At 37.5% G+C, this 19,655-nt stretch overlaps 1 protein-coding gene across 1 annotated transcript in view; it reads left to right on the plus strand.

Annotated features, from left to right (window-relative positions):
• Positions 1 to 19,655, plus strand: part of LOC308635049 (nebulin-related-anchoring protein-like) — a gene marked incomplete at its 3' end in the record, with an annotated part of 128,221 nt that overhangs the window by 100,019 nt on the left and 8,547 nt on the right.

Here is a 19,655-nt window from a genome sequence, read left to right on the forward strand (position 1 = left end):
TGGCCCTGGGCTTGATGTTTTACACACTAAGCCAACAGCTGAAGGGTTGATCAAAGGGATTTCTCTTGGAGGTTGGACAGCAAGAAGGGGCAGTGGACTCAGAAGGAAAGGGTCTGGTTGAGGAACAGCCTGGAAATATCTAAATATTCTCTTTTTAGAGATTGGTAAAAACACAACCAGTCCTTTCTTTGCAGACTCTTTCTTTCATAAATCCTGGTATAGAATTTCAATATCAAATCTCTTCTGATTTTCCATATTTTTGATATTTAAATTAGGCCTTCTAAGGTTTTTCCTTCCTATTTTCAAAAGGTAAGGAAAAGTTGCAGGCTTTGAAGTTAATTCAAAACTACTTGAAAGCCATTAAGTTGTCCTAAGAATCTGGTTTTGCCTCAGAGCAAGGTCTGGAAACCAGATTTTATGCTCTGTTTAAAACAGTGGTAGATGTTGAATGTCTTCTTTCTTGACTGCTTTCTTATTATTTTTTAATTTTTAGTTCTCTTAATTTTAGTTCTCTTATTTTGGCTCCCTTTCATCTCTTATAGAGGAATCCCTCAGGATTTAGAGGATCACTACTTATTTAAGGGACTGCTCATGATGTAGCCTAGGAGATCTGCCATCAGCATTGTTAAGACAAATAATTTCTATTGGAGATGATGACTGGAGGGCAGAATTTTGACAGGGCCAGGGTCAGGGGGAGAAGAAGGGGATCATGACTGGGCAACCAGGAAGCGGGGGTGGGGGGAGGAAGTGAACTGCCTGAGGTGGCACCTCCAGAAAGGCCATGGTGGCCAAGTGCCAAACCCAAGCTGCTGCTTTAGCTGGGCTCCTGGATGGCCTGCCCTTCTGGGATCTGCTTTCCTTGGATCTTTTCCTTAGGACCTGCTTTCCTTTCTTCCTCTCTCCAAATTTGTGGGTAGGAAATCAAATCAATAGTAACTACTGTTACTTGTACCTGTGTGATTGTTAAACACTTTGAGTTGTTTGTCCTTATAAAGATCAGCATTTACAGGGGCTGGGGCTGGGGCTCAGTGGTAGCGCACTTGCCTGGCATGTGTGAGGCACTGGGTTCGATTCTCAGTAGCACCTATAAATAAATAAATAAATAAATAAATAAATAAATAAATAAATAAATAAATGTCTGTCTATCAACAACTAGACATATATATTTTAAAATATCAGCATTTACAAAAGCTACAGAGAGATCAATAAATTTGGCCAGTCCCAGTGGCTCAGGAAGCTGAGTTAGGAGGATAGCAAGTTCAAAGTCAGCCTCAGCAACTTAGTAAAACCCTGTCTCTGAAGCTTGTCTGTTATGTATTATGGGATCACTTTGTGCCTGGGTGATGAGGGGTCCTAAAATGATCTGCATTTGAATTTTGAGCACCATAAAAAAAAGATGAAGAAATGGATTCCAAAGTCGAGCTTCCAGACATTGGAAAGGTTGGAGTAAAGCAGTGTTGAATTTGTCCCTGAAACAAGACAGCATATCATTTATGGAGCACATACATCTGCCAAGCTCCATGTGAGGCTCTGGAAATGATTGGAGTAGGTTGTTACCATCCCTTTCCTTTGACAAATGACCCTCGTTTTTGGAAGTTCAAGTTGTGAAACAATGTCCCCAGCACATAGTTTTGTTTTGTTTTTTTTAACTTTTCCTTTCTTCTTTATGTTTTTTATTAAGAATAAAAAAACCTTAACAGACTCATATGATATGTTATGATCATATACATACCCAGTAGTGACTGTGATTTTTGAAACTAGATTTGATCTGTTCATTTGGAAACATGTCTTAGAAAATAACATGGTTTTGGTATGTCTAGTGTATATTTTATACTAAAACACCAAGATTTATCACTAAATTAAACCCATAGAGAAATCCCGCAATGGGTCAAACAAGCATCATATCTTTATTTCTGCAAAATAAGACCATTGTCCATGAATAATGAATCAATTGCTTAAGGCAATTTTCTTGTCTCTCCATTTAAAAAATATTTTTAATCCATATGAAACATGCTTAAATTCTTCATCTATTTCTTACTTAGGGCGATTTTTAGAATCTTCACCTCTTCTGTCTCTCCCACAGGGTGGTTTGCTGGATATATGGTGCTTAGGATCAAAGGTGTCACCTCAGGGGTCATGAGATGAAAGTTCACATTGCTTTCTTTTTGTGAAAATCATTTTTTATGCTGGCTTAAATGGTGCCACTTGTTAATAATGCATCACAGAATTGTTTTATTTTGAGCTAACCCACTCAAGAATTTTTGCTCACAAATTCCAATTTTTAAAACCAATTCTTCTCCATCATTAAAATCTATTAAACTTAATTTAAAAGGCATAAATGTAAAAGTTATCCAAAGGAAACTATTCTATTTGTGCTGATGAAATGTTGTTAATATCAAATTATCTTCTCTGTGTTTCAAGTTATTTTTTAATCTTGTTAAAGTTGGAAGGAAGTGATGGTACTAACGAAATAGTAAGTCCTGTGATGAGAATGGTTGAAACTAAGATGATATCACATTGTCCTATTTTTGTATATCCTTGAAAATTTCCAAAATAAAAACCAAAATAAAAAACTTAACTTCTTGCTTATACTTAGTTTTAGCCATCTCATTTAGAAAAAAAACACTATTTTAAACAAATTCTTGCTGTTAGTTGTCTTGTAAATTTACCAGAATTTCTCAAATTGAAGTCAACATTACAATATTAAATGAAAAAGAAAAATTCAATGTTTTCACAATATACATTAACTTTGTTTGCCTATCTTGGGCATAACTTTCTTACATATAAGGATATTGCCTTGAGTTTTATTCCTGCCATAGCAACAAACACACACACGCACACACCTATTTATTAGAAGAGTTGAATCAAAAGGTAAACATCCCTAGGTATCATTCTATGAAGGTAGCTAAATGTCACTGACTGCAAAGACATCGATGGGACTATAATAAGCAGAAGAAATCACATTTACCAGACTTCCTCCAAGGAAAAGTGGTTAAAATAATTACTTTGAAAACCCAGGGGATAAGAGTAGAGATGCCCCAAGATGGATGTTGAGGTTATAGGCAGGGAGGTCCTACCTGATTCTGAGGCTGTGGTCAGGTAAGGGCAGGCATGTGCTTGCAGTGTGTAGGGCTTCTCTCAATCTTGGACTGAACTTCTTAGAACAGTTTGGCAGAGCCTCTAGTCCCTCCCTCTGTGCCTGATCCTACAGAATGTATGACCCATCTCCTCAATACATGTTGAATAAATATTTTTAAAGGATTAGTTCAAGAGGCAACAAATTACTAATGTGCTTACTTATTGAGGTGAACCCTAGTCCTCAAGGCAATTTGAAAATCAAATTAAGATGAATTTTAATCTTAAAATGAATTAAAATTAGAATATTGGAAAGAAACAATTGCATTCAAAAGACTCTCTTAGCGGGCAAGGCAGTAGGAAAGATGGTGGAATGAGATGGACATCATTACCCTCCATACATGTATGACTGCACATGTGGTGCAATGCTACATGGTGTACAACCACAGAAATGTAAAGTTGTGCTGCAATTGTGTACAATGAAAAAGTGCATTCTACTGTAATATATACCTAACTAAAATTTTAAAAAGACTAACTCTCAAGATGTTCACCTCATTTTGGTTTACAAATTGTAATATTTCACATCCAGACTCCACTTGTCTTAACCACTAAATGTTCAAAGGCTTCAAAAGAGAAAATGCCCAACTAAAAAGAGGTAAAATGCCAAGGACAAATGACCACACCACAGCTCAGAAAGCCTACTGGACTCTCCTGCAGCAAGTAAGACTCTCCCTTGGAGGATTTTACCCATGGTGTGTTGCTTGAGTTACTAAAGGCCTGTTTCCAACATTTTCCATGAGCATTGTAGACACAGTTTGCAGATATAAAGAACATCAAATTCAGCCAAGCAGTTCCAGGTTAACAGAAGGATAAATATAGTTATGACAGTGCTGTTTTTTTTTTTTAATCTTCCAGAAGGCAAAAATGTGAAAGACATGGCCTTGATAGACCGCCACATCTTTCTCATCAGACTGTGGAAAATTAGTCTCCTCTTGTTAAATAGAAAAGGTTAGGATTTAATAGTTAATGAAGCTAAGGGAATCTGAATAGATAAGAGCTGCCTCTGTACAGGCTGCACTTGGACAAGCCCAAATCCTCTTATCTCTTTTCAGAAAGTCAGCTGTTTGAGAGATATTGTTTTAAGCAGCCAGGTGACAGGAACAAGAGCATATACAAGGAGAACCAGTAGCTTTTTGGAAGATTGCAAAAGCAGGATACAAGAAGAGGTGCTGCTTCTCAGTTTTATTGGGTACTCTAACAACATACCGAATTTCCCCCCTGGATTCAAAACACTAATCCCCGGGTAGCTGAACTTTAAAATATTTACAGCATTATGGACATATTGTGAAATTCCTATTCTCTCTTGTTGCTTGCACTGTTCTTTGTTCTGTATTCTTTCACTCTCAAGTTGCTCAGGGTAGGAAATGTTCTGAGTTGAAGGAAACTCAGGAGGAATGAAGAGAGGGTCACAGAGGAGTTCAAATAGTATGCCTTTGAACTAAGGGTTATTTGGGGCCAATAAGATAAGTCTCTTGCCCCAATTCAATCTAGTTAGTTTTTATCCCTTTTGTACATACTTGTTTTCTCTGGAAAAAAAAATCTATCCCAACCTCCCTAATTCTCCAGACAGCACCATGAGTATAGGTCATGATTAATAGGTCATGAGTATAGGTCATGGATTAAGCTTTATCCACGGCTCCCAAGCAAGACTCTTCCAATTCCCTGGTGACTGATGTGACAAATGCCTCCTAATGCTCCTACTTTTGTTAACTATACAAAACATAGCTCTTTCATTTTTCCCCATTCTTTCATTTTCAAATATTTCTTTGATTTTCTTCCTACCATCTAGACTTTCACCCCAAAATTCTGCCCTCTCCGTCATCTTTTTTTTTTTAAGAGAGAGTGAGAGAAGAGAGAGAGTGAGAGAGAGAATTTTTAATATTTATTTTTTAGTTCTCAGCGGACACAACATCTTTGTTTGTATGTGGTGCTGAGGATCGAACCCAGGCCGTATGCATGCCAGGCGAGCGCACTACCGCTTGAGCCACATCCCCAGCCCATCTTTTCTTATCCTATGTCTATAATGCCTAGAGCCCTCAGTTGCTTCTCTGAACATCCATTTCACATTCTTGCCTCAGCTGATGCTGGACTCATTCTGAGGACATTGTTTCTACCAATTACAGGGAACCCAATCTCAGTAACATGGCCCAGCATTACTTCTCACTCTCAAAGCTATGCCCAGGCCATGAGTTCTCCCTTCTCATGTAAGACATCCTAACTCTTTTGGGATTTGTGATACCCCACTTAATTACTAGCTCTCCTTGTCACCAAATTCCTAGATCTCTCTCTTTCTCATGCTTTAAAAGCACCTGTCTTGCAGCCTTATTCTCCTGCCAAGCCCCACCTCCACACGGTTCATTTTCTTGTTCACATGTATCCTTGTAGCACCCTCTGGAAATTTTGGTTTTGCAGCTCCAATAATCTTCACCTTTCCTCACTTTAGCTCCTCGTCCATGTGGCCTCATACTCAAGGAGACCTTTCTGTGATCACAGTGCCCTGCATGCTCCTCATTCACATTCAGGTACATAGGTACATATCTTGTCCTTTGGTTCCTGTGTTCATCAGCCTCTTCCACGGCCTCAGTCCCTCCACCAGGCCTCTGTCTTCCTGTCCATCAAGCACTCTTCATCCTTTCTCATGCAATTTGGAATCCTTGACATAGCACTATAGTCACATTCTTTTACTTTTCTTGCCTGTTTGGCCTCTCATTTCACTTGCCAGCTAAACCCTAACCTGAAGTCAACCTAGCTATAAGTCTTCTCCATCTTTACTTCTTACAACTGATGATTCTAATGAATATTATACAGCCAGGTATATTTGTGGCACTCAAATTTCTTCATCTCAGCCCCACTCTTGTCTTTTTAATGTTGGTCCTAGAGCCAGTTTGCTTTCCTCTGATTCTATGACAGGTGCCTCTGCTTCTAACAGAGACTTGTTTGGGTCTGATATGAGTTCCTGTCAAGTCAACATATAGTCTCCAGAATCTGGGACTCACTCTAGATATTTAAAGTAAATTTGACTTCTCTGTCATGGTCCATTATGGATTGATTTGTGGTTTTATACATTAGATTAATCAGCAATTCTATGTTTCTCATACTCAAGTTTACAATAAGCACTTCTCTGTGGTTCTCATCTATTGCCTGTTCCATTGGGTACTGGGAATTGTGCTAGCACTGAATACACACTGTGTTAAAAATTATTAGCATTACCTATCAGCAAACAGTTCTAAATCCCATCTGAGTCACTTCCATAGACTTCGATTCCCACATGCTCACTGCTCTTTTCCCTGTCCTGGTTGGAGTTTCCTCTAGATCCCTGCTCCATCCTCATGGATCCCCCAGCTGTATCCTAATGAAACAGGTGCTCAGTTTTAATCCTTCTGTGAGGTTCCATTCATGTAATATGAGAATCTTAGCAACTTCCTTCTCTTTTTTTGTCTAAATCAAAGTTAGATGCTCTAACTTCTTTGATGTAAAATGAAATAGTTGTCCTTGTAACCCAAAGTATTGATTAAAGACCTCTGACTCTAGAGTAAAATTGAACTTGAAAGCAATTTATAAATTTATTTTAGGCCAAATTATTCCTCTCCTGCATTTTATAAGGATATAGTTCATACGTACTTTGTGCATAGTTTTATGTTCTTTTTATTTGAAACATAAATATTAAAATAGTATATCTTGCTGTTTAGGAACTCTGTGCTTCAAATCCATGTCTAGAGTTGAAGTTTTTCTCTTTTTCTGTTTATTGAGCAAACTATACCCCATTCTCCTTTTGAATACCTGGAATAAAATATACATCATTGAATTATTATAGCTAACAATTATCTTTTCCATTATTCAGTAATTTAATGATCAACTTCTTCTCAAACTAATGGGCTTCAATTTGCTTGTAACAATTCTGAAATGATAATAATAGTTCTGTGCTAATCATATCTTGGTATAAGAAGTGGCATTTTAAAATGAGTAAAGTGAGAGAAAATGAGAGACCAAAGATCACAAAGCAATTTGTTTAAGATATAAAAACAAGACCATCAACGCCTACACACTAAGAATTCCCCACTCAGAAGACATCAGATTTAAAAACTCCACATGGCCAGGCTCAGTGAAGCATCTCAGTGACTCTGGAGGCTGAGGCAGGAGAATGGCAAGTTCAAGGCTAGCCTTAGCAATTTGGCAAGGCCTTAATCAACTTAGTAAGACCCTACCTCAAAATAAAGAATAAAAAGGACTGGGAATGTGGCTCAGAGATAAAGCACCTCTAGTTTCAATCTCCATTACCAGAACAGCAACAACCACCAAACCAAACCAAAACAAACAAACTCCAAATGCAATTGCCAACATACTGACAAGAGAAGGACTGGCATTGTTCCTGTTCCTATTGAGCCCTACCCAGCCTTCAAGTCCCACTGAACCTACTGATCTCACCAGGTCATATAGATATTTCCCATTTGAATGAAAAAAACTTTTTTGTGGGGGGGATAGGGGTAAGTCATTATTTAGCAAAGAACAGATAGGGTCATGGGTGTCCTGTCAGTTGCATGAGGCACACCTACTGTAAATGGTGGAGAAATTCCCAGCTGGATCCATCTTGTGAAAAGAATGATAAACAAACCAGATGGGATGATAAACAGGGAAGGCTGGGTCTTTTTACCAGAAAGAAAGGAAGTTAGGTTGACTCCCATAAAGCACAAGACCATTGACTCAAAAGCATATTTTTGCTTAATAAAAAAGCTTGGGAAGAGAAATGCTGTCATATCACAATTCTACAACACAGGAGAATATTACAATAAGCATGTACCAAGTCAATCAAATAATTTTTGAGTGAAATAACAATGCAAGATTTGCACCAGAATGCAAGCAGACTGGCAGTGTTTCTCATTTGAACTAAGTGTATAATCCTTATTTAAAGCAGAAGCTTCCCCCAAACCTTGGGAATCTCATATTAGAACTCAGAGTCACTCATGGAAGTACTATAACAAACCATTATCTGCCTCTAAACTCACGTGTGTCAAATCCCTCACCTGGTGTCAAAATCTTTTCCTACAACACAGTTCAATTTGAGTAACTTCCTTTCTCAAAAGTCTACAATGGCTTTGTCCTCATCAGGAGCAAGTTTCTAGCACAGAGTTCCAACTTCTCCATTCTGTAGCACCTTTCTGACCTTTCTGCTTCCTCACCCAGAGCTCCTTTGAATTACTCATGAATTTCCCTCCCTTTAGCTTTGCTTGGGCTGTTCCTACAGCTTGTTTCATTTTCTTTATCTCTCTGTGTCCTAAGATCCTTTAGTTCTTGTTCTAACATTCCCTCCATGAATCCTCTATTAATTCCCCAACTCAAAGTTCCCTGGAACTCCCAAGCTCCGTCACACTCAAAGACGCTGCCTACTGCCTGGTGTGAGAGTTACTTGAACTCGTGTCTGATCTCCATCCATCGTTTCCTATGTTCTTGAGTCTCCTACAGGAGTGATGCTCCAACTTAGCAAGCATCAGAGGGCTTGTTATAGCACAAATTTGTGGACTTCACCTCACAGCTTCTGATTCAGTAGTTTTAGGGTAGGGGTCAAGAATTTACATTTCTAGCAAGTTCCCAGGTGTTGCTATGCTGCTGGTCAGGAAACCCTTATATTATGGGCCTGACATAATGCTTTAGACATAGTAGGTTCAACAAACACTTACTGGATAATGGGGGAGCAGGCATGCTGTTAGCCATGCTTTTCAACTAAAAATAAGTTATTCCATTAAGACTTATAACAGAATGTCTAAGAATATAGATAAAATAGGTTTTATTTCAGATTATGAAGAGAAGCAGAGTTTAAGTAAAGTGAAAATGTTGACGGATTCATGGTTAAGTCTCATTCAATCTAATCTGCTCTGTATTGGGACTCTTGAGAGTTGGGGTGATAGGTGAATAAAGAAGGGAAAGGAAGGAAAGAAAGAAGGGAACTTGAAGGAATGAAAACTGCAAATTTCCTCAAATACTCATATGTCAATTGGAGCTCAGAAAGGTTACATAGCATGCACAGCACAGAAGTAGAGCTCCAGGTTTTCAGTTTGCCAGGTTTGATGCACATTCTGCTCTGCTTGTGGCTCTTCTACAGAGTCAGTAACATCTTATGTGGAACTGCATACCAGGCATTAAGAAAATATTAGGATTGAGCCCAGGAAAGCAACCAAAAACTTCTCTATTTATTTTGAGTGAGTAATAGATGGCAAATACATCATGTACACACTGTATGTCACTCACTATTCCCTAGGCACCATAATGATGTGCCTCCTAGGCTGACACATGAAACTCTGGCCTCTGCCTTCACCTGGTCAAGAATCAAGGCTCTGTGGTATTACCTGCCCTGCCCCCCTTTCAAATATGCGTGGCCCTTTCCAGCTCTTTGGGAGAAATGGGAGAGATTAGAGCTGCTGCCACCTAGAGGTAAGAATAAGTCCATGAAACTAATTATCAGGGAAGGTCTATATCTGGAAGTAGGGGAGAAAAGTTTTATGAATCTCTGTACATCACTTATATGCTTTTGGAGATAAAAAGACAAAACAGATCTAACCCTCTTCCATGACAGTCGAACAGAAGATTGCTGGCATAACATAGAGTATGGGGTTGGTTGGGGTTTTTGTCTCATGAATACAAAAAAAAATGAAATCCACAGACAAAAAGGCTTATGGGAACAAAGTAACAGGATTTATTCAAATAGTAGAAAGAATTAAATCAGAGCTCCTGAAAGGGGAAAGGTCTCAAGGGACAGTTTCTAGTGAGTGGTGATTGTCTAGAGGTTTATATGAATCGACAGGGTTAAGGAAGTTAGGCTGTGACCCAAATCTGGGTAAGACTCTCAGTGTCCACGCCCTCTTCACTCACCCTTTGGTCCAATCAGGTTACTGTGCCTTTTGGGAAAGAGGGTCTGGGCATTAGGCAATGGATGTCTCGATATTAGTTAGTTTTTCTGCTTACATAGGAGTTGACCTGACCTTAATGGGGCCCAGCTTGTATCTGTGGCCTCTCACCACTCTTACACAGAAACCTTGAAGGGACTCCAGTTTCTTCTCTGAGCATCCCAGCTCTTTCTTCTGCTGCATGGGGCCCAGACAGCCCTCTTATGACAGGGACAGCTTAGGGAAGGTGTTGCCCAGTAGCAGTGGTTACTTGGCTGGAAACTTGGTGGAGATGCAAGGTCTTAGAAGCTATGTCAATGTACTGAACAAGAGACTTGGGGGTGGGCAGGGTACCTAGTAAATTGTACTTTAACAAATGGCCCTCTAGGACATTGTTTTTTTTTTTTTTAAGATACGATTTAAGCTCTTATTATCCATTTGTGGATACTGTTTTGTAATCAAACATACATGATATACCTCCACCAGAAATAGAGACTAAAATTACAGTAACTGTACATATGAGAATACAGCCATATTCCTCCAGAGTTGAAACCAAGGGGCATGGTTAAAGATGATGTACATTTAGGAAGAAATAATTATTAAATTTAATAAATAAATGAATTTTAGAAGTCAGAATTTGTTGTTGTTGTTGTGGTGGTGGTTGTATTATATCCAGTTTGACAAATATTATAAAACACCATGTATGTTTTATGTAGATGTCTCATGAATATTGCATTTCATATGCAAGTATGTTTAAAAAAGAAATGTTCAGCATTTGAGAAAATGAAAATTCAGAAAAGCACATAAGAGACTCAAATATATAACATATTTACAGAGGACAAGACTACTATAAAGATGACCATTTTCTTCAAGTTATAATAATAACTGGTCAAAATTTCACCATGCTTTACTTTTTGTTAAAGAAGGGATCAAAGCAAACACTTCTAAAATTCTTCTGGAAGATTATATAAAATTAGCCAAGAACTCTCTCATATGTAAGAGCAAATGTACCAGCTGTCATTACCTGACACTAATAACACGTTATTATATTACAATAGTGTGGAAATTTGAAGACCAAGAAATCACAATACAGTAGTTACATAGATAAATTCATATGATGCAGGCTAAAGTTTAAGAACCACAGCTAGTATTTTACTAATCGACAAATAGGCAATCATCCACACTTCAGTTCTCTTTTCAAGGTCTGCCACCAAATCATCAGCAATTAAGGGTTCAAGCCAAAAATCTCTAAGTAGTCTAAAGTTTTCTGACATCAAAATATCTTTATTTTGGGGGTAGTTTTTAAAAAATGCAAAAGCTTTTTTTCCTCCTGATAGTTTTGTTATTTTTACAACTTTGTTTTGTATTGAATATATATTTGAAAATAAATATTTAAATCATGACATGAAAAAGACTGCAACATAAAATGTTGAAAGATCATTTAAATTATCATCATACCTAACACTTATTTTATAATAGATAAAACAGGTTCAGAAGTCTTACATGACTCCCTGAGATCCTAGCACCCTGTTCATTCTCTTACCTCCATCTGTCTTCAAGAGACACTCTTTCATGAGGCACCTCGCTTTCACTGAGTTTGTGCATAAGAAAAAAAAAGGCTAAATAATAATAAGTACAAAATAATAAATAGATAGTATCTTTAATTTATCTTGGCCATCATTTAACATACAATCCATATCTAGGTATCTACCACGCGGCCTGTGCAGTGGTTTCATTAATGAGGTTCTAGGCATAAAGTTAGCTAGATGAGATCGAAATAAAACACATAGACTCAGTTACCTTATTTCTATTGCTAGGTCCGAGATGGCTCACCTCTCTGGTTCCCACCTCTAGCCGCCCAGCAGGGCAGCGAGGATTACTCAGGGCTAGCAGGAGAGAGAGAGAGAGAGCGAAAACGCCTGGGAGTAGCCCTTTATTGGGGAACAAGTGATTCAGGGGAGAATTCCATCCAATGAAGGCTGAGGGGGGGCTGCACTCCAAGGTCAGGGTCAGTGATTGGGTCCCCGGGGTCAGTGGTCAGGCACACCCCCACACGGATGGGCTCTCTCATCAGGAAAGGGTCGGGAAAGCTTCGACACAGCCAAAGCGCCTCAGGCCCTTAACAGGAGTCACCCAATTACGTGTCAGAATGGCTTCCCACATAGGTATAATATCTCTGCTAGTAATTAAGCATGTCGTTCTTTAGGTCATTTTAAGTATTTAATTTTTTTTTCAGTTTTATAAGTTGCTGAGGTTATGAACTATCTGTTGGGACTCTGAAAATATTTAAGACTCTTATTCCACAAAGATTCTTATTGGATTTGGGCACACACACACACACACACACACACACACACACACGCCTGCACACACACCTTACGTGATCCTGCATCTAAATCCAGAATTTTCCCTTTGAACTCTGTCAGTGAACCCCCAGAGGTTCCACAGACTCCAGGTTAAAAACTTGTACTGTAAGAAGTCTCATTTAACATCAAGGGTGAGGAAGCATCCTCCCAGGGTTATCTTTTTCAGCTAAAGACCTGTTTGGGGGAACTCTTTTGCTCCTCCATGAATGCCATGTAAGTAACAGTTCCCCTTGTTTTCCTCACTTCAACACCTTGTTTCTGACTGACCCTGTATTTACTAATGTCCAACAGTAGTGTCTTGGGGCAGATCTTTCAGTTTTCTCTCTGTGGACATCCTATCTCCTTCTCCACATGAACTCCTGCCCTGTGAATATTATTGATGACATATCCGATTTTAATTTTAATATACTTCACTGTACTAGAGATAAGCAAGACATACAACTCTCTGCTTGTGTGCTGGACATAACAGATGAAGCAGAAATTATATGCACATTTGAAAGTCATGTTAATTTTAGGATTTTGTTCATGAATGAGTTGCTGGAGCCTCTCTTTGTCACTTATTTTCTCCTTTGTGACTCTTTCTCTCAAAATTATATAATTCCCAATGAGCAGTCACAAAGAGCAGATTAGTCTAAAATGTGTTCTAGTAAAGAAGCTCATCCAGAGTTAATGCCAAGGGACATGTCACAGCAGATTTAGTTTGCACAATAAATAAAGATCTTGAAGAAGCCCAAAGGCAGGGTTTTGAGGTGGGCATAGAGTATGCCCTGGATGGTGAGAATGGTGAGAGCTACAAACCTTATAGACCAAGAAGACAGTGACAGTGTCTAAAATCCGTTATGTATACTGATACTTTGATGCAGTCATTGTGTGTTAGGAGGTCCCAGGTGAAAGAAACTGCCATGATGCTATCTAGTTGTAGTAGCTCTAGAAGCCATTAACATATGTTGATTTGGTGGGTCACATAACAGAAAGCAAAATTCATAGTACCCATCATGGTATGTGAACGGAAGTGGGTTAAGCAGGTAAGTGGAGGGAGGCCAATCAACTGCATGGCTCAGTGGGAAGCACACCAAGGGATCCACACTGGCAAATGTCATTAAATGGCAGCAACTGAAAGATTTAGGGAACTGATGAGTAGGTAGATCTCAGTAAATCAAGTTTATTTATTTTTTTTCTCAATTTTCTGAAAATTATTTTAAGAAAAAAAAGACCATTATTATCTAGATTGGAAAAAAATCTATTCTTGCTTTGAAAGTATTTTGTAAAAGATCTGAAAGCCTCTGGAAAGTAATGAGGACTATGTAAAATAAGCTAAATAAAAATTATTTAAAAATCAATTTAAAGCTAGAAGATCATTTTTCAAAAGGGCCTCCTTTAAAAGTGAACCATCTTTGAAGCTCTAGGTTTCATAGTCAATAATCTTTATTATGTATGTTTTGAGTAACTAGATACAGCTAATATATTCATTATTCATGACAATTGTACACTACATCATTTTAATCTTCATAATCCTTTATAGACATTAGCTAATTTATCTGTAGTAGGGCCCCTGGAGAGTGCAGTATTATTTCTGTTACTGGGCAAGCAAAGGAATTAATGCTCTTCTACTCTTTTACCCCATTTCATTTCAAACTTTCTGAAGGAGGAGCAGGAGCTTTGGCACACAGAGGAATCTTTCTTAAAAACTCCTAAGTCATCCATCTAAATAAAACTAAAATCATTTAGAATACCCAAGTGGGGAGGATGTTGAATCGTGTAGGGTAATTCCTGGCATCTTGGTCCTTTTCAAGTTTTATTATAGTTTCTCTTGTCATCTTCTTCATTTATTTAAATAAATGCAAGTAATTTACTTTGTTTTACTTGATCTCATTGTCTTTGGGGTTATAATGTTTAGCAGCGTTCTCCATTTAATAAAATTTTATTAGGAAAGAGATTGTTTCCTAAAGGCTTATTATTAAAACATTATATCTCTATTATAATCTGATATTTATCAGGAAACTAGAACAGCCTCATAGATAGAGCTAACCTAAGAGAATCAGCAGGCAAACTAGGAGAAGCATGACCCTCTTATGACCATCATAGCCTTGGGGGCAGGTTAATTACTTTTGCCTTTGCTGTGTTAATTGCAGATCCCCTGACACCTTATACTATTTCAACATCCTAGGTGCGGATTTATAAAGGTCTTTAAGACCTGACTTTCACCCACCACTGCGGCTGCTAACACACTTTTTCTTGTTTACCTGCGTAACTTCTCAAGGTTGTAGCTTAAACTGTTAGTTTTTCTTGGGAGTTCTCTAGTTATCCAATGGAAAAACTGACATTTGTGCTTTTTCTTCTCCATTGATTTTTTTTTTCATTCATTTATTCAATTATTCATTTGGTCACAACTCCAAACACACATGGTGCAGCTACATCTACCATGATGCAGGCACCTCATGAGCTTGGTGTTATGACAGGTTTCTAACCGTATTAGCAAAATTTGCTTAATTGTCTGATTGCGTCCTCAGATTCTTAAACTTTGTGAGGAGAGACTTGGTCAATCTTACTTACTTTGTGTCTTTAGGACATAGCATATTGTTAGCATATAATAGATAATTAATAAACTGAATTAACCAGCAAATGCACAGATGTGCTTATAGGGTTTTTTTGTGTCTTTTAAATTCAAAATTAACTTTGTGTTTAATCTTAGACTTTCAGTAGTACCACCATAAGTTCAATTAGATTATTTTGCATACTGTTGTTTGTTAAGTAAAGCATTCATCCTAGGCCTACATGTTAATATTTTTAAAAGAGTCTGAGTACCTCTCAAGACCCGAGGCCACAGCATTGTACAAAACACGCTAGTGTTCTTTAATAGTGCAGATAGTCTTTAACTAGAATATCTGAGCCAGACTGCATCAGTGGCAGGAAAAGAGGTTAAGAAAAGAATCAGGGATGAGGTGGCCAGCCCTAATCTCAACAAGAGACTTGATTTGAGAAAGAAGTTGGAAGCACACTTGGAATATTGTGCTACTTATTTTTAGAACCAGTACAAATTTCTGATTCTGCAATTGAAATATAGCTAATCACAGCTTCACTTTAAAATCAGAGAAACTGCTGCTATCCCTCTACTCAAGATGGCATGCTGTGCCTGATCATTTTTATGATGTTATCACTGCTCCATGGTATATTTTTGCAGTTAGGAATGGCTCTATCTAAAAAATAGAATGAGGATGAAGGAGAAGAAAGAACAAGAAGAAGAAGGAGGAAGAAAAGGAAAAGGAGAAGAAGATAAAAATGATAACATTATGCTCCCAAGCTAATCTAAAAGACAAATACAATGCATATAGTAAAGTACTATAATCAGTATTCCAATTGGAGTATTTACATTTAAAGCTAATTTTCATTAATGTTTTAAAGCTCAGCTCTTTCGAACTAACCAAAGGAACATTCATATGCACTTATGTCAGTGTAACTCCTAGTCTTATACTTTAAGGTCGTAACTTTAGAATGTAGGGAATCCTAGAATTAAGTATCAGATGTCTAAAGTCACAAAACAGTATTGGGACCCAATACACTCTAAATGCAATTCAGCATTTGTCGAAATATATTGTACAGAAACTTGATACACTTTACTATTACCAGGGAAATGGGAAAAAATTTCCCTAACAACAAAAGGTAACTTACAAATTATACAACAGCATAATATTATGCATCGCTAAAAATTATAATGACTAAAATGTAATGCCATGAGAAAAATGCTAATATTGTAATTGTTAAATGAACAACTGGTTTCCACTCTATAAAAAAAGAACACAAGTACACAGAGAAAACATGCATAGAAGATATGTGCCAAAATATTAGCAGTGCCTGTGCTTAGGCTTGTATACCATGAATATTTTGTTACTTTTGACCACATTTTCTAAATTTTCTACCATTTGTTAAATTTGAAAGAAAACAAGCAAGTAGCATTTACATCATACTATTTTCGGATACAAGGAAGTTCATAAACTGGCTGTCCAGCCAGAGTGTGGATTAATTTAAATCATCTTAGGTTAGGAAAACATATGTGGTCTAAGTATGGGAAGTTCATTAATCAGTATTCAGGAATGGTATGTATCATTTTCACTGACATTTATAAATTCTACGTTTCCTTCTGTGTATAATAACAAATATTTAAAACTAAAGTGTCACTATATTTTTTCTCTTTTAAAAAAATCAGAATTGTAATCATCTAAGATAATTTTGGATGTGCCAGGTCCCTGTAAGTCAAAGAACCCCTCCACCCCACACCACCTACACACACCTTAAATAATAATGTATTTCTTGGTTTTGAATGCTTACCATCTTCTCTAATGAAAAAATCTTGTTTTCAAACAGAGAGGTGTAAAGGTAGCATAAACAGCCATATGAGGGGACTGAATTCCTGAAGAACCTGTAAAACAAACATTGTCACAAGAAAATCCTAATAAAAATGGGTCTAAGCAGTCACATTTTCACTGTGCCTCATGTGACCTCACATGGCAAGGGGAAGGGGGGAGAGAGAGGAAGGGGGAGAGGAAGGGAGGGAGATCTGCTGTCTTCCTCTTTTTATTAGACCAGTCCCCACTGAATTACGGTACCGCCTTTGTGACCTCATTGAACCCTAACTACTTCTCTAAAGAAATTATCTTCAAATAGACTCACATTGGGGGTTAGGGATTCAACACTTGAATATGGGGGATGCACATTTCCTTCTGTAACCTTCTGATCTCAGCTCTTTAAATGTATGCCCTTCTTACATGCAAATGACATTTATCCCATCCTCAAAGCACCAAAAAAAATCTTAGCTGATTTCTACCTCAATTTCTACCTCAAACAAGTCCAAAGTCTTGTATAAATATCTAAATAGCATATGGTTAAGACTTGAGGTTTGAGTCGCTGCTCCATAAGTATGAGCCTGTGACACTAGACAAGGTAGATGCTTCCAAACACAATGTTGAGGCAGGCAAAGGAAAGATGATTTCATTCCAAAAGGAAGAAACAGGAAAGGAGTAAAGAGAAAGAAGAGACGGATTCCAAGTAAGTCTAAAACCTCACAAGGCAAGGTCCAGTAGATCTTAAAGCTTTAGAACAATCTTTGGCTGGATTCTCTGCCTTCTGGGCTCACTGTTACCAATAGCTCTAGGTGGTGGCCCCAACCACTCAGACCTGGGTGGAGGCCTTGCCTGGTGACTCTTTGCAATGGATCCACTCATGAGGATATTGGCAGTAGTCCACCTGCTCTTTGTAGGGGTAGCCTGACTTACTGAAACAGGAAAGGTGAGCCTACCCGCTGAGGCTGGGGTGGAAACAGTCTAGCTCCCTGAGCCTTCATGACAGTGGAAGCCCCGAGTGTCTTTGAATCATTTCAAGGGATCATTCTTCCCTTTTCTTGAAAGATAACACATATTTATTTTCAAAGCCAGACAGCTCTATTGTTCTGTTCTGTAGACTTTAGAAGTCCAACAGCCTTCTTTTATTCCATCCTGATTTCTCTATTCCCTTAGTTAAAATGGTCTTGACTCTGTGGGTACAAATTCATTTGTATTCCTGATCTTTGCTGAGATGTCTAGTCCATTGCTAATCTCCTTACAGAGTGATTGTTCACACATTCTTGGTATTGTTTCTACAACAAGATTTATCTCTCTCTCTCTGTTTTGCAATAGAGATTGAGGATTTCCCAAATCTTCAAGTTTTTTTTTTTTTTGCTTCATAATCCTCATAATTTAACTCTCATCTCTCATATCACACTATATGTAGTAAGGAGAAGCTAAGCTTCACCTTCAACATATTTTTGCCTAGAAATGACTTTATGTAAATATTTTTTAATATCATTAATTATACAGTGCCATACCCATTAAAATACCAATGTTGATCTTCTCAAACTAGAGAAAATAGTCCTAAAATTTATTTGGAAGAATAAAAGACCCACAATAGCCATAGCAGTTCTAAGCCAATGCTTAGAGACATCACAAGACCTAACTTGGTTACTACTACAGAGCCACAGTAACCAAAACTATATCGTATGAACATAAAAACAATTACACATAGCAATGGTAAAAAATAGCAGGCATAAAGACAAACCCACACAGATGTAGTCTTCTGATTCTTGACAAAGGTGCCAAAAATATACATTGGAGAAAAGACAGCCTTTTAACAAATGGTTCTGGGAAAACTGATTATCTGTATGTAGAAGAATGAAGCTAGAGTTGCACAAAAGTCAACACAAAATGGATTGAAGGGCTAAAAATTAGACCAGAAACTATGAAATTCTCAAAAGAAAACATAGGGTCAACACTCCAACATTTAGGTGCAGGCAATGACTTTCTCAATAGGATTCTAAAGTTCAGACATAATGCCAGGTGTTAATAAATGGGTTAGCATCAAATTAAAAAGCTTCTAAACAGCAATGGAAACCATTAAGTTTGTGAAGAGAAAGACCTACAAAACGGGAGAAAACCGTTGCCAGATACTCTTCTGATGGAGGATTAATATCCAGAATATATAAAAAACCTAAAAACTTAATATCAAAATGACCCCCAAATAACCCAATTGATAATGGGCAAATTAACTAAACTGACACTTTTCAAAAGAAGTAATTTAAATAGCCAACAAATATGTTTTTAAAAATGCTCAATATGGTTAGCAATGACAGAAATGCGAATCAAAGCTGCACTTAGATTTCTTCTCTCTCCAGTTTAAATGGCAGCCTTCAAGAATAGAAGTAATATTAAATGCTGCACAGGATGTGGAGAAAAAGGAACACTTTTACACTGTTGGCAGGATTATAAATTAATAAAACTAACATGAAAAAGAAAAAAAACTATGGGGTTTTCTTAAGGAGTAGGAATGGAGCTATCATATGATGTAGTTAGACCATGCCTCAGTATTTATCCTAAAAATTAAAAAGTCAGCATAGTAGAGTGATATATGCATATTCATATTTATTACAGCACAATTCACAATAGCCAAACTATGGAACCAGTGTAGGTTTCTGACAATGGATGAATAGATATAAAAAATTAGTATACATATACAATGGAGTTTTATTTAGCCATGAAGAATGAAATTATGTCATTTGAAGAAAAATGAATGGAACTGAGGACATTATGATCAGTTAAATAAGCCAAATTCAGAAAAGTCAAGGGTCATATTTTTGTCTCATACATGGAATCTAAAGAGGAAAAGGGAAAAGAAAATTGGGGCGAGAATGGAGAAATCTCATGAAAACCAAAAGGAAATCAGTAGCACAGAGGAAAGGGACCAGGGACTA

The sequence above is a fragment of the Spermophilus citellus genome (assembly GCF_964194105.1).
Source record: "Spermophilus citellus genome assembly, chromosome: 16".
Classification (NCBI taxonomy): domain Eukaryota; kingdom Metazoa; phylum Chordata; class Mammalia; order Rodentia; family Sciuridae; genus Spermophilus; species Spermophilus citellus.